The 26,201-nt window shown below is 51.2% G+C and overlaps 1 long non-coding RNA gene across 1 annotated transcript; it reads left to right on the top strand.

The window, feature by feature from the left end:
* Positions 1 to 432: 432 nt before the first annotated feature.
* On the top strand, positions 433 to 2,817 carry LOC132670242 (uncharacterized). The gene is made up of 3 exons (XR_009606542.3): positions 433 to 854; positions 1,451 to 1,501; positions 2,189 to 2,817. It is a non-coding gene; the product is annotated as an uncharacterized LOC132670242 (long non-coding RNA).
* Positions 2,818 to 26,201: the final 23,384 nt, after the last annotated feature.

Genomic DNA, 26,201 nt, shown 5'->3' with positions numbered 1-26,201 from the left:
AAGTTTCAACAGGTACTTTGAGGACCTAGAAACCTTGAAGGAGCCCGATGAATCCAACACAAAGCCCACAAGGGATCCTCAGGCTCCCGAAGTGTCCACTTTGCCCTTGACCTGTCCTCCAGCACGCCTAGGGGCACTTCCCTCCACCTGCAGGGCATCTCCAGCACCTGGTACCCCAGCACTGGATCCTTCCCCTGCCTTCACACCTTTGCACTTGAGTTTCCACTGCCTTGTTTAGTCTCAGGCCAAGAGGCAAATATTACCATTCCCCACTTTCTAGAGGGGAAACGGAGTCCCAGAGGGGCTAAGCATTGTGCCTGACGTCACACAGGGAGTAGGTGGTGAAGTTGAGGGCGGGCCTCGACTTTCAACATGAGAGCAGTGGTTTTCAAGCTTTAAAGAGTGGGAGCTCATGTGCAAAATGCAGATTCCTGGGCCTCGCACCAGGTGGTTTTGATTCAGGGTCTCTGGGTGAGTCTCAGGGACAGATGAATCTATTGCCGCTGGTTCATGGCCCGCATGTGGGGTGAGGGGCTGGGGGTGGGGGGGTTAGTAAATGATCCCACCCATAAAGTAGATCTTTCCTTATCTGCCCACCTTCTCCCAGCAGCTTGCCTTCCGGAATCTCCCTCTACACACCCCAAGGCGTGTTCCCGCTGACCCCCCTTTGCTGCGATGGCTCAAATCCCAAGTCCTCCACTCACCAGCTCTAAGACACCGGATGAGACATTTAACCTCTTCTTGTCCTGATTTCCTCCTCTGTAAAATGGGGAGCACACTGGGACCTGCTTCAGAGCGGTTACGAGTTTGAAATGAGTTCAGATACAGAAAACACTTGAAACAGCGCCTGCATGGTAAGCTCTTGATAGATATTAGCTGTCTTTATTATTACAACCATTCATGTGGTTGTTATTACCGTGGAGCTATTTCAAGGGTGTTTGTCTTGTCTACACGATAAGATTCTAAACTTCTGAAGTGTGCAGAGCTTAGCACAGGCTGGGCCATACGGTAGATGATAAATACTCAGTGAGTGTATAAATTAATCATTAAATGCATAATTAATCACATCTTGTAATTAATATATGAAGGAACAGATGACAATGACCAGGGTAACAACACTAAATAATAATATTCTTGATCCCTTGATGGTCACTTAATACAGACCAGGATTCCATTTCTCATCGCAGCGAGAAAACTGGGGCACAAACCGGGGCACAAAGAACTTAAGCAGTTTGTCCATGTTCTTGAGCTACTAAGTACTTGAGCTGTTTTTTCACTCCAAACTTTTCCGGGGCAAGAGCTCGTCTCTTCTTAACCACAACACTGCATTGGTTTTCTCTGATGAAACTGGAAAAAGTTGCTGGCGGGAGGTGAGTAGCAAAGTTGCTACAAGTTGCTTGCTAGCCTCTCCAGGGGAGTAACTGAATCTTGTTTAATTTTGTTTCCTTAGCGCCAGGAAAGGAATTCACATAAAGTAGACACCTAAGGAAATGAGCATTGGGTGTTGCATGGACGGGTGGGGTGCATGGACAGGTGGGTGCATGGACGGGCGGGGTGCATGGACGGGCGGGGTGCATGGACGGGCGGGGTGCATGGACAGGTGGGTGCATGGACAGGTGGGTGCATGGACGGGCGGGGTGCATGGATGGGCGGGGTGCATGGACGGGTGGGGTGCACGGAGTGGGTGCACGGACGGGCAGGGTGCACGGACGGGCGGGGTGCACGGGCGGGCGGGGTGCACGGACGGGCGGGGTGCACGGACGGGCGGGGTGCACGGACAGGTGGGTGCACGGACGGGCGGGGTGCACGGACGGGTGGGTGCACGGACGGGTGGGGTGCATGGACGGGCGGGGTGCATGGACAGGTGGGTGCATGGACGGGCGGGGTGCATGGACGGGTGGGGTGCATGGACAGGTGGGTGCACGGACGGGTGGGGTGCATGGATGGGTGGGGTGCATGGACGGGTGAGTGTGTACATAGATACATGCGGAATGGATGGGTAGGGTGATGGGTGGATGGATGATGGAGTGGAGAGAGCAGGTGGGTGCATGAATGATGTTCAGTTGGAAGGGTGGCTGAGTGGATGCACCTGTGGGCAGATAGGAGTATGATGAGTAGGTGGAAGGATGGGCAGGTGGCTAAGTAGGTGGCGGAAGTGAGAGAGTGTCCTCTCCGTGTTATTCTGCAGAGTGACACTCAAAGAACCCCGAGACAGGGAGACGTGGAAAACAGATGTGCATTTGGAGGTGAAAGAAGCTGAAAAATCGTTGCTGGCAGTGCTGTTCCTGGAAGGGAGACGAAGGCGAGAAGACACATTTGGGTTACAGGAAGAGGCGGCCCCTCATTCAGCATTTTTAGTCTATAAGGGCCCAGGGCTCTGCACTGAAAGCACTAATTGGATTTCATTAAAGCGAAATAGATTTCCTAGCACTGGAAGAGCCAGTTCATTAATTTCACACATGCTCCACTGGAGGAAGGCATGGGGAAGGGCAGCCAGCCCCAGTCTCCCCAGGCTAAGATCAGAGCTGGGAGCCCTCTGCAGTTTGGTGCAGAGCCTGGATTCTGAGCACCTGCTCCATGCCAGTGCCTGGGCTGGCCATCGGGGGTGCAGTGATGAACCAGATACAACCGCCACCTCCGGTAACTCGGTCTTGGAGGAGGCAGCCACACAAGGCAGGGCGTGCACAGTGACAGGGTGCTGGACAAGGGTAAGCAACATAGAATGTCTGACCTGTGCTGCTGGGGGTCCTGGGGGTAGGGTGGAGGTAAAGAGCAGAGAAGGGAGAAGTTGGCCCAGCTGCCCTAAGGCTCACGGGGCCATGGCTCACGGGGCCATGGTTTGCACGAAGGTTTTCATGCCCAGAGTGGGCAACACCAAGGGAGGAGAGAAGCAGGGGTGCTGGGGTTCATCTAAAATTCTTCGAAAATATTCACTGAACACTCATGGTGTGTCAGGTGTGTTCCAGGTACTGGACATCCAGTGGAGCAGACCGACCTGGTGCTGGAGCTGAGAAGAGTGGTCTGGGCCGGAATTTTAAATTGGGGACATTTGAACATATAAAAAGGTGGTCAATGCCCCGGTCCGGATGACGTCACCAGGGGAGAGAGTAGGAGGAGCGGGGGCATCTTAGTTCTTTCTTCCTCTCAGAGCGAGAATTCCTTCCACACCTTCCACTGACAGGTGGCTCCCCAGCCCCTGCTTGCATGCTCCAATGACAGGGAGCTCACTACCAGCCAAGCCACTCCTGCCTGCTTTTGGAAGTTCTGGCTGTTAGTTAAATTCTTTTGTATGTGGGCCAAAGTCTCCCTTCCCTTTTGATTTTACTCCTTTGTTCTGATTCCATCTTCTGGAGACCCGGCCCGTCCAGTCGGCTCCCCCTTTGCCATGATCTGCTAGAACCCACAGATGTGGTTCACCACACCTTCCTTCTTCTCCGATAATGGGGCCCTGGGTTTCTTCTGAAGGTACCGCACCGTCCCCTCTGCCGTCTCCCATCCCAGGAAGCGACAAAGTCTTGTTTTAACTTCTGAACCATGGCCTTAGAGACCAGAAGAAGAGGGGACACTTAAAACTAAGAGACTTCCCTTTTGTGTCTTTATTAAACACACCCAGTTCCTTCTGCCACTCTTAGCTGCCTCAGTGGCTACCCCAGATATTTTTGTCTCTGGGTTGGGGTCTCCACGCTGGAGGTCATCACATGAAACCAGCGGCCATACCAGGGACCCCCTCATCTTACACACACTTTTTTTATTTATTTTTAAAAATTTGCTTATTTTTGAGAAGGAGGGGAGAGAGAGAATGAGTGAGGGAGGGACAAAGAGAGAGGGAGACACAGAATCCGAAGCAGGCCTCAGGCTCTGAGCTGTCAGCACAGAGCCCACACGGGGCTCGAACTCAAAAACTGTGAGATCATGACCTGAGCCGAAGTCGGACGCTTAACCCACTGAGCCACCCAGGCGCCCCTTACACAAACTCTTTTATAACAACATTGGACCCAGCAGGACTTCCCTCTTTGAGCGGATGCTTTGGCAGTCTGAGTTGCTTGTCTGCTCTCAACCTTCCCTCAGTGTGATGTAGCAACTTTCTCCTGCCAGCGGTGACCCTGAGGGCTTCAGGCCAGCCCAGCCAGCTTCTCTCCTGCCTCCTCTCCCCACACAGTCTTACCCAGCAGGGGAGAGGCTCAGGCTGTCTGAGTTCTCTATGAAATCTCGGGGGCAATAGAGGACTGTCCCAACAGGCCTGGGTTGTCCACACCTGGCACATTCCAAAGAGAGGTCTGGCCCTTGATAGGCTCCTGAGAGAAACCCTCTGAGTCCTTGGACTATTTATTCTTCCTGCCAGGAGTGTCTTTGGGCCATGCTGGACAGTCCCCACAAACAAGGGGACTTAGGATGGAGACTCTGGGCCCCATGCTATCAGTCTGATGTCTGGGAGACTGAGTAAGGTCAGCCATGTCTCCGTGCGGAGCTGGGCACCACGGCACCACGGTTCTCTGTCGCCCACTGTTGCCACACGAATCAGGCACCGTGTGTAAGACTCCACTGGCAGAGGCACAGGGAAGCTGGTGCCTCGTGTCTCCTGGACCCCACCCTGCGCACCTTAACCCCTTGCTGATTTCAGTCTGTGTCCAGTCGCTGTTACAAACCACAGCCGGGAGTACAATAGCTTTCTGAGTCCCGTGAGCCCTTCCGGCAAATCATCAAACCTAAGCATGGCCTCGGGGCCCTCGAACACACCTGCTATCACAGAATCTGTCCTGTTTCACGACATGTTTGTGCCCCCACCCCCACGCCCCCAGACCGTGAGCCAGGATCCCAGGGTCCAGGTTTCAGCCCCATTTCCCACCATCCCCACTGGTCCTGTTCTGTGAGCTGGATACAACAGGCAAGGCTCTGGGTTACCGTTGACTTCCCCTGGGCTGCCTTCTGAATTTGCCTGACGAATTGTGAACCTGGGTTTCTCAGGCCCGTGTTGTATATGAGGGGCAGGACTCTCAAACACGACCGTCCCCCTGCAGACCATCGTCGATTTTCTATCTGGGACAACAGTGCCGTTCACAGCTTTCAGGGACCGTCCCTTGCTCTTGGGTTCTGGACGGAAGTCCACAATGAGTCAAGCTATGCAAAGCTCAGCAGAGCCTTGGAAGCCCCTGCCGCCATCCCCACGAGATACTGGTCTTATCTGCTCACGGCTGAAGGGGCTTCAGCCCTCGTCCTCACTGCTCTGATCCCTGAGAAAGACAAGTGGACCCCTGGCGGCTTCCAAGGACGGTTCTACTCACACCCCAGGCTACAGAGGGCCTGAGGTGACCATGGCCATGTCAGCACGGTGGCCCCTGGGTCCCTCCAAGAGAAACACCAGAACTGTCCTCTGCCGGTTTCTTTGGCAAGAGGTTAAGAAAATAGAAAACAGCCAAGTCTGAGAGCAAAGAAAATCCTATTTGGTGACTTCATTGCTGGGCCTGAGCCGGCCGGGCTCCACAGACCTGCTGGAAAGGACAAGTGTCCTCGTGATCCATGGCTATGATGAGGCTATCTCCTCCCTCGTCCCACTCCCTGGCCCCCTCCCCTGTGTCCCTAACCAGTGGATGGCTGGCCTGAGAACGTCTCGTCTGCCCAGGGGATGAGGGAGGGCTGGGGATAAGGGAGGGGGAAATTCACATCCTTTTTTTTAAATGTTTCTGGATAAGCGATTGGCTCAGACTCGAAAAAGCAAGACTAGAATCCAAATATTTGTTTGATGCGTCTGGTTTATAAAGCACGTTTCTTTTTTTCTTTTAATTTTGTTTTACTGTTTATTTATTTTTGAGAAGGAGAGAGAACGTGAACAGGGAAGGGACAGAGAAAGAGGGAGACACAGGATCCAAAGCAGGCTCCAGGCTCTGAGCTGTCAGCACAGAGCCCGACGCAGGGCTCGAACTCACCGACCGCAAGATCATGACCGGAGCTGAAGTCGGATGCTTAACCGACTGAGCCACCCAGGCACCCCTGTCAAACACTTTTCCAACCGTTACCCCACCTGAGCCTCATGATGATCCTGGCAACTTGGCAGGGCAGGGTCTCTCCTCCCTGCCCCCAACCTTTTCCAGACAAGAAACAGGATCAGAGAGATTATATGGCTCAGAGGGCTGAGTTGCTCTAGAATCTGGGGGTCTTTATGCAGGTGCCTGGCAGACCAGGTCACCCACGTTGGCTCCAGGAGGAAGGGAGCTGGGTGGGAAGACTAGTCACGGTCCACCAGAGAGCGGCTCTGGGCTCCCCTGCCGTGTGGCACTTGCTCAGGCCATCCCCTCTGCCAGGAGCCTTCTTCCTAGCTACTGGTCAAGTTCTTCTAGCCCCTGCAGAACCCCACCTAAACATCACCTTCTGGACGAAAATTTCAGGATGTTTGCAGGCCAGCCAGATGTGCAACTCCCTGGGCTGTCACAGCTCCTGGAATGACTCTATCACCCTGGTTGTTATTGCCACACACCTTCCTTATTGGATCCTAAGCTCCCTGGGGACACAGGCTCCGTCTGTCATCCCTGCAGCTCCAGCCCCCAGCACAGGGCCTGTCCCAGAGGACATTAAACTCTTTAATGTATAGTGGCTGAGTGAATGAATGAATCGATCCATCAAATCCAGCTGCCACCCCATGTATTTATTATCCACAAAGCAGAGTGCCCTTTTCTTTTTCTTTGCTTACGCATTTACTTCTGCTCAAGAAGCACACGATTATGTTTTTTGCCGTAAGCCATTCAAGCACTGCAGAGAAAGCCCAGCTTCCCCCACTCCCCATCCCCACCACCACCCATACGCTATGTCTCCTTCACGCCAGTCTTCCCCTGAGGGGAGCCCAGCCCAGGGGTCAGTGTGGGGTGTCTCCTTCCGGACCTCTTGATATACACTGAAAGGGACACGCGGAAACCTACGACTTTGTATTTTGTGTATCTTTTAACATAAATGATTTCCTGTTGTGTATCTCACTCTGCCACTTGGTCTTACTGACTGATGTATCTTGGACCTCGCTCCTCGTCGTTCTCAGAGAGCTCCCTAGGTCGTTTTAGTTGCTGATCTATTGTTTGTTTATCCAGACTCTTTAAAAAAAAAATTTTTTTTTAATGTTTATTTATTTTCGAAGGACAGATAGAATGTGGGTGGGGGAGGAGCAGAGAGAGAGGGAGACACAGAATCTGAAGCAGACTCTGGGCTCTGAGATGTCAGCCCGGAGCCAGACGCGGGGCTCGAACTCACAAACCGAGAGATCATGACCTGAGCTGAAGTCAGACGCTCAACCGACTGAGCCACCCAGGTGCCCCTAGACTCTCTTTTTTTTTTTTTAAGTTTATTTTGAGAGAGACAGAGGCAGTGAGGGGGGGTGCAGAGAGAGAGGAGAGGGAATCTCAAGAGGCTCACGAGGCTCGAACTCACGAAACTGTGAGGTCGTGACCTGAGCCAAAATCAAGAGTCTGACGCTTTACCAACTGAGCCACCCAGGCGTCCCCTAGACTCTTCCCGATGGGCACTGAGGCTTTCCCCAATTCCTCCTCCCGACAAATGATGTTGCTGTCGGTACCAGTCAGATAATCTCCTTTCCCAGGTGAGCTCCTTCCAGATGCCTACTGGAGACCCAGGGAAACTCTGGTCTTCCTCTAGACAATGTGCACAGAGGTTGGTCAGAATCTTCAAGCGCCTGAGACCAAAGGCATTTAGTCCAACCCCTGCCTGAGGTTTGTTACCAATTATACAGCAACCGGGTCACTGCTTCAACAGCGCTCATCACCTCCCAGGGGAAACTCATTTCGCGGTACGGTGAACAAGGCTCGCGTTCCGACACTCCTGACTTGGGGGCCTGGGGCCTTGGGGTCCAAGCCTCAGATTCCTCTTCTCTAGATCAGGAACGGTGGCCCTTGCCTCCAGGGCGTCTGTGATGGTTACATGAGATGGAGTGGGCCCTGGGCCTGGAGCAAGGCCAGCTCTTTGCAGGCTCTCAGCACCATGGCTACGGGCATCCATGCAGGCCTTTGGGGGCCGGCCACTGTCACGGCCGCCCCGAGCCCCCTCCCTGCTCAGCCCCGCTCCACCACGTGTCCTCATGTCGCCCTTCTGATGGCGGGTCACCGCGGAGGAACGGTTTTCTCGTATGTTTGGAAACGTGAACTTGGTGTTTCCTTATGTAAGACAAGACTGGAAATTCACCTGCTGCCAAAGTCGCTGACGGTCAGTGTTCCGGAATCCAAAATAATTTGTATAAGCGCCAGCTCCCTCTTTGCAGCTCCTCCTGGCACCGTAGAGCCGAGGTTAGAAGAAAAGAAGACAGATCAGCAAAGGACCTGCCGGGGTCGGGGTGCAGACTCCCCACCCCGGGGCCCCAGCCCCCCACCCCCAGTGTGGCTCGGGGTTCAGCAGGCCTGGGCGGGGTGAGCCCGCGAAGCCCGAGGGGTCTGGTGTCAACCGGGGTGCTGTCCTGCCCCAAGCCGCACAGTGAAGAGGGCCAGAGCCAGCAGGAGGGTGAGGGAACTGGCCTGTTTCTGGGAAAGACCCCACCCCTCCGGAGGAGTCCATGGGGGCCGTGGGGGGTGGGGGTGGGGGAGGGGTCGGAAGGTGGACTTGCATTGGCTGACTTGAGCTTCACTTCTTTGCTGTGTGATGCTGGGCAACTCACTCACCCTCTCTGGCCTCCTCATCCACGAAACGGGAACGGGGCTGCTCTCTCACTGGGTTGTTGCCCCAGCACGTGCAAAAATTCTTGGTGACATCTCAGGTCCGAAGCATCCGACGCACGTCAGGCCTTCCTCTTAGGACCCGCTCACGCAGCAGAAACAGGTAACAGCTTGCTCGAAAGGCCAACAGAGAGGAAGGAGGCCGCAGGCTCGAGCTAAGGAGCCGAATCGCAGGGCAAGCAGAGAGAAGAGAACTGGGATCAGGAGGAAAGAGCAGCAATGTGCTTCCTCAAGCCTCTTTTCACTCCTCTCCCCTCTGTATTTACTTCGTATTAGTCCTCGGCCCATGTGGCCCTGGGCTGATCTCCGGCAGGGGCAGTGGGTGTCTGTGGGGCTCAGGCACGTCCCCCCACCCCCCCCCCCCACCCCCACCAGGCCTGCAGCAGGCTAGCCCGTGCCCCTCCACCCGCACCTGCCGCCCGGGACTTGGAACACACTCAGGGGCCGTGGCATTGTGACCCCCTGGTTCCCTTCCTCCTGTGGTGTAAAAGGGCCCTCACTCAGCCTCACTGTGACCCACATTGCTCACCACTCACCATCCCAGCACCCAGGCTCCTGAGAAAGGCCAAGGAACGCCCACCCATCCTGGACCTCAGGCCGAGGCTGTCCCGGGGCACAGCAGAAACAGGAGACACACACACACACACACACACACACACACACACACACGGAAATACAGAGAGCCAGTCAGCGAACAGAGGAAGAGGGGGAAAAAAACCTGAGACCTACAGCCCAGGGCTGGCCAACCCAGAGAGAGAGCTACACAAAGGGGAGGGTGAGGACTCAGGAATGTAGGAGACAGAGACTCAGAGACGCAGAGAGAAAAGACAGAGAGGGAGCTGGAAAGACAAACAGGGAGCAGGGCCAAGAGCGCAGAGCAGAAACCTGAGATTATTCCGCAGGATGTTGGTAGGTGTTCGGAGGTAAAAATGGTTCCGTTGTCAAACGAGTCAGGTGGAAAGCGGAAAGCGCAGGGGAAGACAGGAACAAGAAAGGCTGTTTCCTGCGGGTGGGTCTGTGCTTCTGACATGCTAATGTAGGTGTGAATCTTCGAGATTGACTTTAGGTTTCCCAGCTAATGTCACCACCACAGCCACCAAAGACCAGAGGAAAACCCGGTGCTTTGAGATACGCTGACAAAGAGATCCAGAGGCAAATGTGGACACAGACACAGAGGCCTGGAGATGAAGGGGATGCAGACAGACAGAAGGACATGGAAAAGCAGACAGAAAGAGGGCTGGGACACAGAGAGAGACACACACAGAGTGACCGAGAACTTAATGCAAAGAGAGAGGCAGGAAAGACAAACACAACGAGGGCAGACTCAGAAAGAGGGGCAGAGACACAGAGACAGGGGCCGTAAGAGAGACACAGAGACCCAAAAAGAGAGAACCGGGGCACCTGCGGGGGCTCAGTCGGTGAAGCTTCAGACTCTTGGTTTACGCTCAGGTCATGATCTCACTGTGAGTTTGAGCCCCGCTTCCGGCTCTGTGCTGACAGTGCAGAGCCTGCCTGGGATTCTCTCTCTCTCCCTCTCTCTCTGCCCCTCCGGCTCTCTCTCTCTCATTCAAGATAAATTAATAAACTTTAAAAAGAGAGGGAGAGAGAGAGAACGGGTTGGCAGGGCCACCCTGAATCTAAAGCCAGAAAAGCTCTTGCTGGTCGTGAAGTGTAGAGCCCAGTGTTGTCCAAGTCCTCGGATGTCGGGGGACAGCCACCCCCCCTTCCCCCCCTCCAGGAACAGCCAAGTCTGCCTAACCCAGAGGACGCCCCCCCTGGGGACAGACCCTTAACCTGCAGCAACACAGAACCAGTAACCCCTCCGAGGAAGGCCTGCAAAGGACACCCAGCAGCAGCCAGAGGCCCCCGAGGGAGCACTGTTGCACTCCTCTCTGCTTCTAGAAAACCGGGGCAATGCAGCACTGGTTGGCACCGCGGCTCCGGAGGCTTCCGGAGGGCAGGGCTGACATTAATCTCCAAGAGTGAACTGAACTGGTTTTAAGTGATCTGCCATTAATCATCTGGTGTTTCAGGAGCCTTCAGGTTAGGAGATCAGCAAGAGACCTCAGGGCCTGTCACAGGGGTTAACGCTCGCTTAACCCAGCAGGGCCACCGCTCCTTCTAATCCCTGGGATCCTGCCTGTTCTGACAAAGAGCGGGGCCTAGGGGACTTCTCTGGAAACACTCAGGTCCCCGCCGCGGCAGATCTGTTTGTCCCTTTGTCCCTTGTGCTACGGTCTGGATTTGGGTGCCAGGCAAGAGGTACCAGAAGGTTCAGAGTCCTTCATTTGCTGCCCTGGGGGAGGGGGCAGGGGAGGAGGGTGCTGGCTCATGGTGGTCACACGGCTGCTCACTTCTCCTCACGAGATCTTCCCGAAGCACAGATATGAGTGACTTCTCCCCCTGCTCCTACGCCTTTCATGGCTCCCGCTTGCCACACTGTCTACCTGGTCGTCCTCAGCCCCAGCCCTGGGGAGATGTTTAAGCAGAACTCTTCACGGCCCTGACTGCTCTCTGACATACTCTGAGGCCCGTCCCACAGGATCTTTCTTCTGCACTGGCTTCGCATTCTGTGTTACGGGGTGATTTACGTACCCCCCACCCTCCAGAATTCACACGCTAAAGTCCTCAATCCCAGTACTTCAGAATGTGACCTTATTTGGAGAGGAAACTTTATAGCCCACTCAAGTTAAAATGAGGTCACTGGGGAAGGGGCCCTAACGCAATCTGGCCTTATGCAAAGGACAACTTCAGACACAAAGACACATACAGGGGGAAGACGGGTGTGAAGAGGCATAGGAAGGAGATGGCCTTCTACAAGCCGAGGGGAGGGGTATGGGACACACCCCTCCCTCGCAGCCCTTAGAAGGAACAGCCAGCTCTCCCAACACCTTGAGTTGGGACTTCTGGCCTCCAGCACCGTGAGTCAATAAATTCTCTCGTTAAGGCCTCCAGTCTTTGTCACAACAGCCATAGGAAACTCATACATTCTGCTTGGCCCGCCCTGACCTCGAACTCGCAGCTGAGTTGTACGTTATTCCACACCTCACCCTGTGACCCGCTCATGCTCAGTGTCTTACCCAACAGACTCTCCCTATAACCATCGCAGCCCCCACGCGATATTGAGAGGCATGTCTGGGAAAGGCCCGATGCATTCTGGGGCTTTTTCTTCCCTTCTCTGAGGAAAGAAGAGTCGAACACAGGACTGATTCTCACCTACCCACTCCATGGGGGCAGCTCCCTAACTGACAAGGCACCATGGTGTGCTCCAGGAACTCGAATAACTTAGCGAACTCAAAGTCAAACTCGTCATCTCCTTGCCTTCCCCACTCTGTCCCCAGGTCCCCAATCTGGATTAGTGCATGAACAGACCCCCAGTTTCCAATTCGAAGAGCCAGAAGTCGTCCTCACTCCCCACACCCCATTGGTCATCAGTTCCAGTCTGTCCTATGTAAGAAATGTCTCTTATGCCTGGTCTCTTTCCACAGCCACTGGCTAGTACCTGATCTCAGTCTCATCACCTCATGCTGGGTTGTTCCAGAAACTCCTAACTGACCTTCCTGCCTCTCATCTTTCCCCTCTCCAAACCATATCCCTGCCTCTGTAGAGCTAATCATGTCATTGTCTTGTTTGGAGATGTCAGTGCCTGATGAAATCCATACCTGTGACCAGCACCCTAGGTTCACGTCTCATTCCTTCCCCACCTTGTTGCCACATAGTTTCTCGGACGTGCCCCACCTTTTCTTGCCTTTAGGGCACTGCACATGACATTGGCTCCGTCTGGGATGCCCTCCCAGCCTCTGACTTTGTGTCTGCCTCTCTTTGTTCATACCTCTTATTAGCACTAATATTATATCGTTGTTTATTTATGCGTTTCCTCATCCATCAGCCTGGAAACCTCTTGAGATATCAGCCCAGAGCCCAGGTCTATAAACATTTGGTGAGTGATGCCTGAACGGATGCACACATGCATGGATGGATGGATGGATGGACAAGTAATTATCGGTCACAGGTCATGTGTTGAGGCTTGCCAGAAGACCACTATGGCTGATCACCAGCCTGCAGATGCCGAGGATTTTGGGGCGGGGGGTGGGGGGGGGTAGGGGTGGGGGTGGGGGATGGGCTGGTGGTGGGGAGGAGAGCAGCTGGGCTGTAAAATCCAGCTCCCGGCTCCAAGGTTGAGCTCAGCTTCTTTCAACTACCAACAGAATAATAAATAGGAGTTCTTTTATTTCAAAAAAAATTTTAATGTTTATTTTTGAGAGAGAGAGAGAGTGTGTGTGAGCAAGGGAGGGGCAGGAAGAGAGAGACACACACAGAATCCGAAGCAGGTTCCAGGTTCCGAGCTGTCAGCACAGAGCCCGACATGGGGCTCGAACTCACGGACCGCGAGATTGTGACCTGAGCCGAAGTCGGACGCTTAACCGACTGAGCCACCCAGGCGCCCCGGTTTTTACAATATTCGGATAAGTTTATTCTAATATCATTGTCGTTTTTTAAATCCTCTGTATTTTATCATATGCACTTACCTTACCCTGAGAAGGGGTCCATTGGCTCCCCTCAGCGGTCCACGCACAGAGGTGGTTAAGAAGACCTCCATCGTAGCAGAAGTCAAGGGCAGCCTCAGCAGATGTGGGAAGCCCAGGAAGAAAGCAAAGCCTCTGGCTTAGCCTGCCCTGGCCCGACCGCCTCTCGTCCACACTCCTCCGAGCCCCGTGCACAGATGTCCACTCTCACTTGGGCAGACGTGGAAGCAGAGGTGAGTCCATCATGGAGGGCCACCCAGCTGGGCCAGGCTCCCCGCCTAGCACCCCCGCCTGGGCCCGCAGCAGGTTTCAGGCAGCAAGAATCCTCTGGGTGGAAATTTTGAGATCTGACATTCAAAAGCGAAAGCTTCCTCCCAGGCCCGAAAGGATAATCCCCAGGTGTTTACGTGTCTCTTGGAGCTACAGGCAAAAGCTTGCCCCGGCTGCCAAGAGAGGGACACATGGACGGAAAGGCGCATGGTCGAGAGGCTGCCAGGCCGGGAATTAGCACGTGCTGCAGGGTGCAGGCCCCAGGCCCCCATTCTCCCAGCGGTCAGAACTTTCTGCTAGTGGCTCCCAGCTGAGCCCCTCCCCTGGAAGGCAGGCCGGAAGGAAGGTGAGTACCCTGAGGCCACTCCTCATCTTATCTCCAGGCAGCTGGTCTCCAATGGCAGTCCCCGTGGGGATGCAAAGACCCAACCCCCTTGCCTTAATCTGGAACCCTCGGAGGGCTATCCAGCTCCAGAGCCCCTGTGGGACTGACTGGTTGGCGCCTCTACTGCCCCGTTTTCTCTGCCCCTCCTGCTGGGACACACCGGAGGTGGAATTAGGAAGCTGCGTGTGCCACCACATTACAGACGGTGTCAGTAAGGCACAAGCACGAGCCTGTGGCTCGGGAAGTGCTCCCGGAGCCACGGACACCAGGCCATAATCTGCTGAGGACTACAGACCCCTTCTCAGTATCATGTTTGCAAATGCATAAAATCAAATGCAGAGAATGGCCACGTGGGTTTTGGGTACATAGCCAACAGACATATTCTAGAGCCCACACAACACAAGGGCCTGGAGACTGCTGGTCTGCTAGATCAGACACAGGAGGGAGACGTTGGTGGAGACGTAACTGCCCCCAGAATCTCTCCTTCCTTTCTCTTTTTTAGTAATAGGATCACCAGTCTCCCTGAAGTTGGGAACATGACCACCCGGCTACGGCCTGTATGAGTTTGTTTCAACTGCCATAACAAAAGTGTAGCAAAGTATTTAAGTAACAAAAATTTATTTTCTCACTGTTCTGGAAGCTGGAAGTCCAAGACCAAGGTGCTCACAGGGCTGATTTCCTCTGAGGCCTCTCTCCTTAGCTTGTAGAGAACTGTCTCCTCCCCGTGTCTTTACGAGGTCTTTCCTCCGTGCGTGTCTGTGTCTTAATCTTGACAGTCACATTGGATTAGGGGCCACCCATACGACCTCATTTTAACTTGATTACCTCTTTAAAGACCCTAACTCTAAACACAGCCACCTTCTGAGGTACTGGGGGTTAGGACTTCAGGGCATCAACTTAGGGGGACACAATTCAGCCCCAAACAAGCCTATATTCCCCAGCCTCCTTGCAGGCCCTGGGACTGAGCTCAGCCCCGTGAGCTACGTGCAGAAGTGTTGCGAACGGCTTCTGGGGCAGTTCCCTTAAGTGGAGCCATGCACCCAGCCCACCTTTGGTCTTCTCCCAGTGTCTGGGGCACCTGCCATGGACACAGATGGAGTCTCGTGTCAGGATAGCAGAGTTGGGCACCTGGGTGGCTCGGCTGGGTAAGCGTCTGACTCCTGATTTCGGCTCAGGCCATGATCTCATGATTGACTCATTGATCTCATGATTGGTCCGTGAGTCACTTCACGAAGCACAGCTGTGTGCCCTTCCTGGACTGTCACTGTAATGGCCACAAAGCCTGGACAGCCTACAACCACGGGCACATAGTTCACTCACGTGTTTGCAGGCTCTGGCTGAGACCTGCCGGTGGTCGAGCTTCCGTTTGGGTCCGAGTGGGCTCCACATTCCTCTCATCTTCCCTGGTTAGCTGGGGATTGTTCCTTCAACGCCAAAAAGCAAGAGAACAAGAGGGACAAACAGAAACATGGAAGCCTTCTTATAGCCTAGTTTTGCTGGAACGTTTTGTTTCCTCCCACTTCCTTTGATTTGGCTATGGCAAGTCAAATCCTTGAGCCTTACGTGACAGCACAGGGGAGCGTCTGGTACTTCTAGCGAGGGGAGTGTAAAGAAACGTGGCAAAGAATGCGAGTCTAGAAAGGGGTGATGAGAGGGGCCAATCATTTACCATATCTGCCCACATTTAGACATTTATGTGAGAAGGAAAGCAACCTCTATCTTTGTGAGTCACTGTCTTTTGGGATTCTTATTACAGTGGCTCAGACTAACACAAGACCTAGGGTGTGTCCCACCTAGTGCAGCCAGCATGGGGAAGAGCTGAAGAGTGAGACTACAGAGACTCCGTCGCTGTTTCCAAGAGGCGAGCTGGGGCCAGAAACAGAGGGCTAGCCTGCAAGAGTCGGACACCAAGGAATGGGGGTAGAATCCAGTCGAGTGGGCTTGTTTGTACTCAGAGAGAGGTGAAGGGGAGTAGTTGGCCTGGTTATGGGACCGCCAGGAGAAAGAAGAGAGGTGGGAGAGGGGTCGGCATTAATCTCCACATTCGACAGATACTGATGGCGCACCTACTGTGTGTCACAGAGCACCTACTATGTGTCAGGTGCTGCACTGGGTGCTCTCCCCGCCACTGAGGAGGTTAATACTGCCTCCAAAGCACAGCCACCCTTAAACACCTACGCGCCTTACAGAGCAGCTGGGGGAGGGGTTATCTGGAGCGCACCTGAGACGGAGGCATCTATGGGAGGGACTGACGTCTCTCTCTCTGCCTGTAGGTACACGCCTTTCGTTTGGGAGACCCCCTAAAAGTCCCCTGGAACTTCATGAGGATATTCCCTGTATTTCTGTTTTTCTTCAAAATGCTGTTTCAAAGGGGACTACAGGTTGTGAGGACATCGTGGCCCCAGGAGGGCTCCCCTACTCTTCCCTTACGGACTGCACTGCTTCGGGTGGGGTGGCGGGGGGGCTAAGAACATGGGCATGGGTTTTAGAGCCCAATTGTCTGGGTCCCAGTGCTGGCACCACCTCGCGCTAGCTGGGTCACCCGAAGCAAGTCAGTTAGCCCCTTTTGTTGTTTCGTGTCCCCACTGCCCCATGGGGATGATGTGAGCATTAAGAGACTAAATACATGTGATGTGCTTAGAAGAGTGTCTATAGTGCACAGGAGATGCTGTTGCTCTTACACCACCCAGCCTGCGAGCCTTTGTCCAGGCTCCACCCACAAAGACTAAGACACCCCGGCAGGAAGCACAGGCAGTGGCCATATGATACCGGCACAGTCGCTGGAGAAGAGCTGACCCAACAGCAAATCCAAGACAGTGGAATCCTGAGTCCACAGCGGAGACAGCCGGCAAACACCCCAATTTGTATTCATGACCGCCCCCCCCCCGACCACCCCCAACCAAGACTAAAACGCGGGCAGCCATGGATGCTTCAGGAAATGGAATGAAACGGGACCAAGACAAGGGCCTTTGCAGAAGTCTGGGGGTTTACTTTCCAAAGAGGATACAACAGAAGGCCAGTGGACTGGGGACACCAAGGACGGTCCAGGGATGGCTTAAGTACACTCTGCTTAAGGCAGGTGCACCCGCCTCCCAGTGCCCCTGCAACCAGCATTTCGTTTCCCGTAAGGGATGGAGCATTTGAGGAGACCCAGAGAGAACGCCTGCAAGTGAAAGAAATTGACCAATCACAGTGAAGCCTGCCGTGGACAAGCTCCTCCCACCAACCCTAAGCTCCAATCAGCTTTCTAGTTCCCACTCCGAGGTAGGTGCGTCCAGCCAGTGGCCACCGGACATTTGACAGTGGCCAGAACAAACAGAAAGAAGGAAATCGGGGAAAGGAGAACCACGCAGGAGGAGAACTTTTAAAAAACCACACAAATTATTATTAGCATCCTCAGAGTGATAAAAGCATGATAATAACAACCGTTATACCCAACACATAGTAATCTTTACAAAACCCTATGAGGCAGATGTAGTGGGTACACTTGTGTCCCCGCCAAAAGATACATTCAACCCCTAACTTCTTATTTGGAAATAGGGTCTTTGTAGATGGAATCACGTTAAGGTGAGGTCACATGAGAGGAGGGTGGGCCTTACTCCATGGACAGGTGTCTTTCTAAGATGAGGGAAATTTGGACTGGAAGACAGGAAGACAGGAAGAACTTCATGTGAGGGAAGTGTCTACAGGCTGAGGAATGCAGACAGCCATCAGGGGTCAGCAGGCGGCATGGAGCAGATTATCCCTTGGCCCTCTGGGAGGACCCACCCTTGATTTCAGACATCCGGCCTCCAGAAGTGAAATAATAAATTCCTATTCATTTATGTCATGCAGTGTGTAATACTTTGTTATGGCAGCCTTAGAAAACGAGCGTAGCAGGTACTATCGTTTTAATCCCCATTTGGTGGATAGAAAAACCAAGACCTCATGGTGCTAAGCACCTGCCCGGGGTTCTACAACTGCTGAGTGGGAGCCCGGCTTTGTCATCCAGGCACTCTGGCTCCAGAGCCACTAAAAATCCTGAAACAAGAACAGGATGCCGTCTGCTAAAAAAAAAAAAAAAAAAAAAAAAAAAGGAACATCTGGGGATAAAGTCAGAATGCTTGGAAATAAACACATGACGGTCTTCATGAGAATTCAACAGAAGGGTAGGAAGATGAACTGAAGGAGATGTGCCAGATTTTATTTTTTAAAAAGTGATCTCTGCACCCAATGTGGAGCTTGAACCTACAACCCCAAGATCAAGAGTCACACGCTGTACTGACTGAGCCAGCCAGGCACCAAGAAGATCTAGAAAGTGGAGGAAAAGGCAGAGAAATTAAAAATAAGAAGATTGAAGTTTCAATAGCCGTATAATAGGAGAGGAGGAAGAGCCAGAGAAAGCAGAAGGACAGGGCAGTGGAACAGGAGGAAGTGACAGACATTGGGTTCTGGACTGAAAGGGTCTGTTGAGTGCCGAGGACAGCGGGCAACAATAAACCCACTCTGGGACCCCACATGTGCTGGTGAGATTTCAGGATGCGGGGCGCAAAGAGAAGATGTGACAAGAGAGAAAAGGATGGAAAATCCAAACGTTGGTGGAATTCTCAACAGCAGCAATGAAGCCAGGACTAATGAAGGAATGCCTTCAAGATTCTGAAAAGTGTTCCCAGTGTAGAACTATGTAGCTAGTGGACTATCAACTCAGTGTATTGCCAGTGAGATGCTCCGAAACGCAAGGTCTCAGAGGGTTTACCTCCTGGGCTGGCCAGTCGCCAAGATGGTCCCATGATTCCTGTCTTCTGGTATTCCACCCCCTGCTTCCACGTTGCGTCAGATCTGTGTAAAGTAGCAGCAAATCGATGGTACGTCTCTTCCAAGACTGAGTCATAGAAGACGCTGTGGCTTCTGCCCTGCTCTTTCTCTCCTGGTTCGCTGGCCCTGGGGAAAGCAAGCTGCTCCGTAGTAAGGACACTCAAGCAGCCCTGAGGAGAGGCTCACACGCTGAGGAACTGAGCCAACAAAGAACTAAGGTCTTCGGTCAACAGCCATGTGAGTGAGCTGTCTCGGCAATGATCCGCCACCCCCACGACAGGCCCGCGGCTGACTGCAGCTCTGGCTGACGGCTTTACTGCCACCTCCTGAGGGACTCTGATCCAGAACCACCCAGCTAAGCCACTCCCAGGTTCCTGACATGCAGAAGCAGCGTGACATCATGCATAGTTGCTTGAAGCTGCTACATTCGGGGGTAATTTGCTATCTGTATCGCCTTAGAGCCAATGAAATACAACATTTGACTCTTTAGGTGCAAGGTATACGTTTGGTTGATACAAAAATGACAATGATGACAGAGAAGAAGAAGGAGAGAGAGGAGAAGTAGGAGAAGGAAGGAAGGAAGGGAAGGAGGGAGAAGGAAAAAGGGAGGGAGGAGGAAGGGAGGGAGGAAGGAAGGAAAGAAGGAAGGAAGGAAGGAAGGAAGGAAGGAAGGAAAGGAGGGAGAAGGAAAAAGGGAACAAGGTGGGGGGAGGAAGGAAGGAAGGAAGGAAAGAAAAGAGGGAGAAGGAAAAAAGGGAGGGAGGAGAGAAAGAGGGAGGAAAGAAGAGAGAAGAAAAAGAGACGCAATGATGAAGTCTGTGTCCACAGGACAGTGGCCTCACTGCTGCATGGCCTGGACCCGCCTGGACCAGGATGGCGTAAAGACGAAACACAACCCCAGGGTAACGCGGAAGAAGCACAACTCTCTTTTTTACCACGAGCCTTTGTTCATACTTCTGTCGTCGTTAGGGGAGTCTCACAATTAGCAACGAAGCAAGGACACACTTGCGAGCAGCAGCGGGCCACTGCGAATGACCAACTCCCGGACAGGCAGAAGACGGCATTGTCCGAAGCAACCCGCGACGTGAACGTCCACTCATAGCGTCCATCACTCACCAACAGGCTTGTCTAGTTGCAGATCTGTCTCCCCGCCCTGTGAGCTCTTTGAAGGCGGGAACTGTGCCTTTCGTCTTTGAACTTTCCGGTGTCTCGTACAGTGTTTGGTACACAGTGGCGCTCAATAAATACTCATGGGAGGAAGAAAATGACTGGGTTAATGAACTCCGGTTGAGGAATTAGTGGGGGACGGGGGCGCCCGGGTGGCTCAGTCAGGTAAGCATCTGACTCTTGATCTCAGCTCAGGTCTTGATCGCAAGGTTGTGAGTTCAAGCCCTGCATCGTGCTCTGCACTGGGCATGAAGCTACTTAAAAAAGAAAAAAAAGAAAAAAAAAGGAATTTGTGGTCGACAATAGAATCATACTCTAGCCCTGACTTCACATCAGTTATGACTCGTAACTTGCTACATGATCGTGTTCAAGTGAACTCTCTTGAAGCGTGTATAATGGGTACATTGGGTTCTTGTGAAAGTTCAGCTTTTCACAACTAACTGCCTGTGGGTCTCTTTTTCTTTTTTTTTTTTTTTAAGTCCCTAATTAAAAAATTGCTCCCCTCCGTGGAAAAAATACCTCCTGCAGTTGCCAAGCCCATTATCTAAGCTGTGAGCACATCTGGTTCTCGCAGCCGGAAGTTCAGAGGTGGCTGTTTCCAGGCCTAGTGAGTTCAGTAGCCCATCAACATTATCAAGAACCCCGACTCTTCACCACCCCTCCCCTGGGCCATGTTTGGGGCCCAACGTCGGGCCTCAAGCTGCTACCCTGGAGACACAGACGGGAAGGCCAGGTAACAGACCTGAGGACAGACAAGCAAATCACTGGCTCAGATCATTTTCCGTACTTGGCAGAAGCAGAAGTGGGAACACAGAGAGGTGAAGTAACATGCTTCATGTCACACAGCAGAGCCAGATCAGTCTTCTTTCCACTGAGTTATGATGTGTCCCGTCTCATACCTGTTCTCTCTCCAAGAGCAGCGGTCTCACCCTACCCCTTGGCTGGGAAGGAGTGATGGAGATTTGGGAGATACCACCTTCGCGTATCACATGACCGTCAGTTTAATGCTGGATGTTTGAAAGCCTCCCTACAGTAGCTACCTCCCCTGTGCTGAGAATGTGGTGAACCCAAAAAAGGCCCTGGTAGACATTGACTATGAACCAACTATCAGGCCATACTAGTGAATTATGGTTCATGATGTTAGATGTGATAATAACACTGGGGCTCTGTAAGAAGACATCCCTCACACCCCTCTTTTTTGAGATGCAAATGGAAGTATTTATGAGTGACGCGACATAAAGTCTGCAAATTCCTTTAAAATAGACGTGGGGGTGGGGTGGGATAAAACTAGGATGGCAAAATTTTGACGGCTGTTTCAGGTAAGGGCGGGGCACGTGGTAGGGTCACCGTTCTCCGTACTCCTAAGTGTTTGGAGATATCGTAATAAACATTTCAAACAAGTGAAAAACAAATTTCCAAGTAAACGGCAACATAGCCTCCTAGGGAAGCTGTCCAAGGTTCTGTAGAGTTAGTGATGGAAACAGAGGGTGCTAAAAATAGCTGAGAGTTATTTGGTTTCTCCACATGACATCTTTGATAATTTATCATCGAAGCTCACATTCACTCCGTTTGTTCTCTGGATGCCCTGGATGGAGCTTGGCTTCGAGGGGAGAAGGGAATGTCCCCCACCCCTCCATGAATACGTCCTCTTTCAAGTCGTGATGTGGCCTGGGAAGGAAGGGCTTTTCCCTGCCCCACCCCCACCCCCACTGCGGCCTCAGTTTCCCCATAGAACATTACGCATGCGGCTCCCCGCTTGGACTCCCTTATAGGGTTCTTGCCAGGGTCAGATAAGGCCTTTATTTTCTTGTTCAAAAGTGAGACATGCTCGTTGTAGGATATTTAGAAACCAAGATAATCAAAATAAAGAAAACGAAAGCCACGCACAACACTGCCCCTTCCTAGCGTATAGCTAATGTTATTGTTTTAGTATATCACCTTACAGATTGTTGTTTACCATACATACGTGTTTGTTGTTGCTGTTAATTTACAAAAACAGGCTCAAATCACATAGAATTTTGCGTTTTAACTTAACACGTCGGGAACACCTTTTCCTATCATCACAAATTCTTCCACAACATGATCGTATAGTTTAATCATCGCACTGCTTTCCGCTCTGGGACTCTACTATAACTTATTTAATCAGGGTCCTTGCGGGAGTTTCTTAGGGCCCCATAACAAAGTGCCACCATAGGTGGCTTAAAACAAAAGACACGTATTTTCTCATAGTTCTGGACACCGGAAGTCTGAAATCAAGGGTTGGGTCCTTCTCAAGGGGTTCAAAGGGAGACTCTGGGGGGTGGGGCACAAATCAACCCACAAAACCGTGCTAGGGGGGCTCAGACACCTGATCTCTGAGGGCTCACCATGTGCCTCATGTGCAGACTGCTGCTCCGGAGGTCATTGCTGCTGCTGGACAGCAAAAGACAGCCCTGTATCTTCTTGTTCTTGTGCCTTCCGTTCTCCACCTTTGCCTCCCCCTCGCCAGCTACAAGCCAACAAGGTGTCCGGAAAACATAGTTTGCATTATAGAGCAGAAATGGGCGGAGGGGAATGGAATCGACAGGCAATAAATAAATAACTGTCTTAAAGGCTTTCGATACGTATTATTCTATCATCTTCTAGAAAGTTTCTACCAACTCACACTACAAGTTGCTGCTAACAGAGAGAGCATGGAAACATCTAGTTCCAGAGTTTTGTAACACCGGATGTTATCACTCAGAGCTTTGACCTCAAAAAATTCTTCCCTGTCTTCTTTTGCGTTTCTTGATGCTGAATATAGTTCTTATGTTTTTGGCCATCATGTTTATTGCTTGCTTTATGAATCATTGAAATATAAAGCTAAAATAATTAAAATGTCACATTTTATGCCCTTTACCCATTTTTATGACAATATTCGCTTTTTTCTTATCAATTCATAACACTACTTTATGCATTAAGGATATTAATCCTTGCTCTACAATACATGCTGCAAATAATATTTTCTCATTATGGTTTGACATTTTGTTTTATTTATAGCATTTCTAATGTCAGGCTTTTCAATTTACATGTGGTCAAATCTATTAATCTTTTCTTTCATGCATTTGCCTTCGGTTTCATGCTTAGAAAGCTCTTCCCCAGGCCAAGATTACATAAATATTTCTATTTCCTTTATGGTTTCTACATTTGTAGCGTTAAAATTTTGTTTTACATTTCAGGTTTTACATGGGATTTATTTGCAGATACAGTATAAAATTAGAAATCATTGAATAATGGATTTTTCCCTCTAGAATTTGGAACATCATCTTTATCCTTTGTTAAATTCATATACAAACATACTTTTCCACATAGATATGAATATATAGAGGTAAATCTCCCTCTATTTCTGCACTGCCACTTTTACTCCATGAGTCTATCTGATCATGACACCGTATCACATTTTCACAAAAATGTCAACCAGGTGGCGATTGCCTCTGTACCCCCGCCAGTGCCTAGAACGGTGGCTGGCACATAGTATGTCCTCAAGAAATACATGTTGAATGACTGAATGGACTACTTCTGTGCCAGAACCGTGTCTCGGTTTTGTTTTTAAGTCAGGCTTACTTAGGTATATCTCACATACGGTAAAATTCTCCCTGTTTAGTGTCCAGCGTAATGAGTTTAACACACACATATGGTCAGGGAATCACCATCATGTCAAGATAAACAATAGTTCCATCACCTTCAAAAAACCTCTATCAGGTTAGAGTGGGAGAGAGGCAAAGCATAAGAGACTGTTAAAAACTGAGAACAAACTGAGGGTTGATGGGGGTGGGAGGGAGGGGAGGATGGGTGATGGGTATTGAGGAGGGCACCTTTTGGGATGAGCACTGGGTGTTGTATGGAAACCAATTTGACAATAAATTTCATATATTAAAAAAAATAAAAATTTAAAAAATTTAAAAAATTTAAAAAAAAGAAAAAAATGAAAAAAAAAACACAAAACAAAAAACCTCTATCACGCCTTCGTTTAAATTAATTTTTTATTTGAAATTGTGGTTTAAAAAAGCCACGTAGTATAGAATGTACCGTGTTAGCCATCTTTATTAAGTTTTTAATTTAATTTAATTTTAAGTCGATTTTTATTTATTTCGAGGAAAAGATAGAGGGGCGCCTGGGTGGCTCAGTCGGTTAAGCGTCGGACTCCGGCTCAGGTCATGATCTCGCAGTTCGTGAGTCCGAGTCCCGCATCGGGCTCTGTGCTGACAGCTCAGAGCCTGGAGGCTGCTTCGGATTCTGTGTCTCCCTCTCTGTCAGTCCCTCCCCCACTTACCCTGTCTGTGTCTGTGTCTCTCTCTCTCTCAAAAATTAACATTAAAAAAGTTAAAAAAAAAAAAAAAGAAAGAAAGAAAAAGAGAGAAAGTGGGGGGAGGGGAAGAGAGAGAGAGGGAGACAGAACCCCAAGCAGGCTCTGAGCTGCCAGCACAGAGCCCAGTGTGGGTCTCGAACTCACAAACCACGAGATCATAACCTGAGCCAAAGAGTCAGATGCTTAAGCAACGAAGTCACCCAGGCACTCCAAGCTTTTTATTTTAATTTTAGGATAGTTAACATACACAGTTGTATTAGCTTCAGGTGCACAAAACCATGATTCAAAATGCCTTCCGTTACTCAGTGTTCATTATGGTAAGTGTGCTCTTTACATCTTAACCATTTTTAAATGTAATGCTAAGTATATTCACATCGTTGTACAGTGGATCCCAGGGCTTTTCCACTTTGCAAAAGTGAAACTCTGTACCCATAAAACAGCAACTCTTTCAGTCTGGCTTCTCTCACTCAGTGCAACGCGTTTGAGGCTCATGCGTGTTGTTTTCAGTATTGGTAGGTCATTCATTCCTTCTTCTTGTTCCGTGATATTTCTTTGTATGGATGTATCACGGTGTACCCGTTTCCCAGCTGGAAATAAATTTGGGTTGTTCCCGATTTTTATTAAAAAGAAAAAAAGCTTCATAGAGCATTGTTATAGGGAAACCATCCAGGAAACTGCCACAGGTACACCAGTCGTGGCTGGAATGAGAGGAGCACTAGGTGTTCCTGGCACGTGGAGATAAGATTTCCCCCTGGGGGACGCCTGGGTGGCTCAGTCGGTTAAGCATCCGACTTTGGCTCAGGTCACGATTTCACTGTTCATGAGTTGGAGCCCCGCATCGGGCTCTCTGCACGGAGCCTGCGTCGGACCCTCTGTCGCCCTGTCTCTCTGCCCCTCCGCCCCCCTCAAAAATAAATAAATGTTAAAAAAAAAAAAGATTTCCCTCTGGGAGTGAGGGCAGAAGGGAGCTACACGCAGTAGTTGTGGAGGCTGCGTGTGGTATCTGAAGGCTTGTGGGAAGCAGCCAGGTCCTGCCCACCCAACTGGGCCAGGTGGGCTCACAGGCAGGGTCGCGGGAGGTGGGGGCATTAAGGGCATGGGCCCTGCAGGCAAGGAACTCTGGGTGTGGATCTTACCTCTGAGGCTTCCTCCCTGGGTCACTGGGGCAGCCTTGAGGCCTGTTGGAAGCCTTGGTTTCCCGTCTGTAAAATGGGGGCATGATAGCATAATTCCTCACCTGAAGCAGTTAGCGCCACTGCTGGCCCAAAGTAAGTGCTCAATAATTGCTACTTTTTATTAACTATCATTTCGGAAAGTGAAGCCAGACCTTGAGAAAGAAAGTGACATATGGATTAATTCGGCTGTGTTTTTCTGAAGGAAGGGGGTACAAACAGTGCAGGTGGTTATGGTAGCTCTGAAACATGCCTGCAAGTTGCCCAACATTCTTCTTTCCAAGAGATGGGCCTATATCCTCTCCCCTTGAATCTGGGTGCACTTGTAACCACTTCCACCGATAGAAGAGGGCAGAAGTGAGGCCACGTGACTTCTGAGGCCAACTCTACCTCATACGCAGGACCTCCTGCTTTCCTAGCCCTGAACCATGATTTTAATGTATTTTTTAAAATGTTTTTATTATTTATTTTTGAGAGAGAGAGACAGAAGGAGAGTGGAGGAGGGGCAGAGAGAGAAGGAGACACAGAATCTGAAACAGACTCCAGGCTCTGAGCCGTCAGCACAGAGCCCGACACGGCGCTCACACCCGCGAACTGCGAGATCGTGACCTGAGCCGAAGTCAGACGCCTAACTGACTCAGCCCCCCAGGCACCCCCCTGAAACACTATTCATTAGTAGTCTGACTATGCTGATGCTTGAAGTTCCAGTGGGGCTACCATGTAGTGAATCCCTGAGAACACACAGCAAGAAAGAGGTCCAAACAGGCATCTTGGCCAGGGTACCACAAGGATAAATAAAGAAGCTTCCAGATAATTCCAGCCCCCAGCCATGTGAGTCATCTGTAGCCTCTGGGTGTT

The sequence above is a fragment of the Panthera onca genome, chromosome B3 (assembly GCF_046562875.1).
Source record: "Panthera onca isolate mPanOnc1 chromosome B3, mPanOnc1 haplotype 2, whole genome shotgun sequence".
Lineage (NCBI taxonomy): Eukaryota > Metazoa > Chordata > Mammalia > Carnivora > Felidae > Panthera > Panthera onca.
This window is presented reverse-complemented; position numbering and strand designations above follow the sequence as displayed.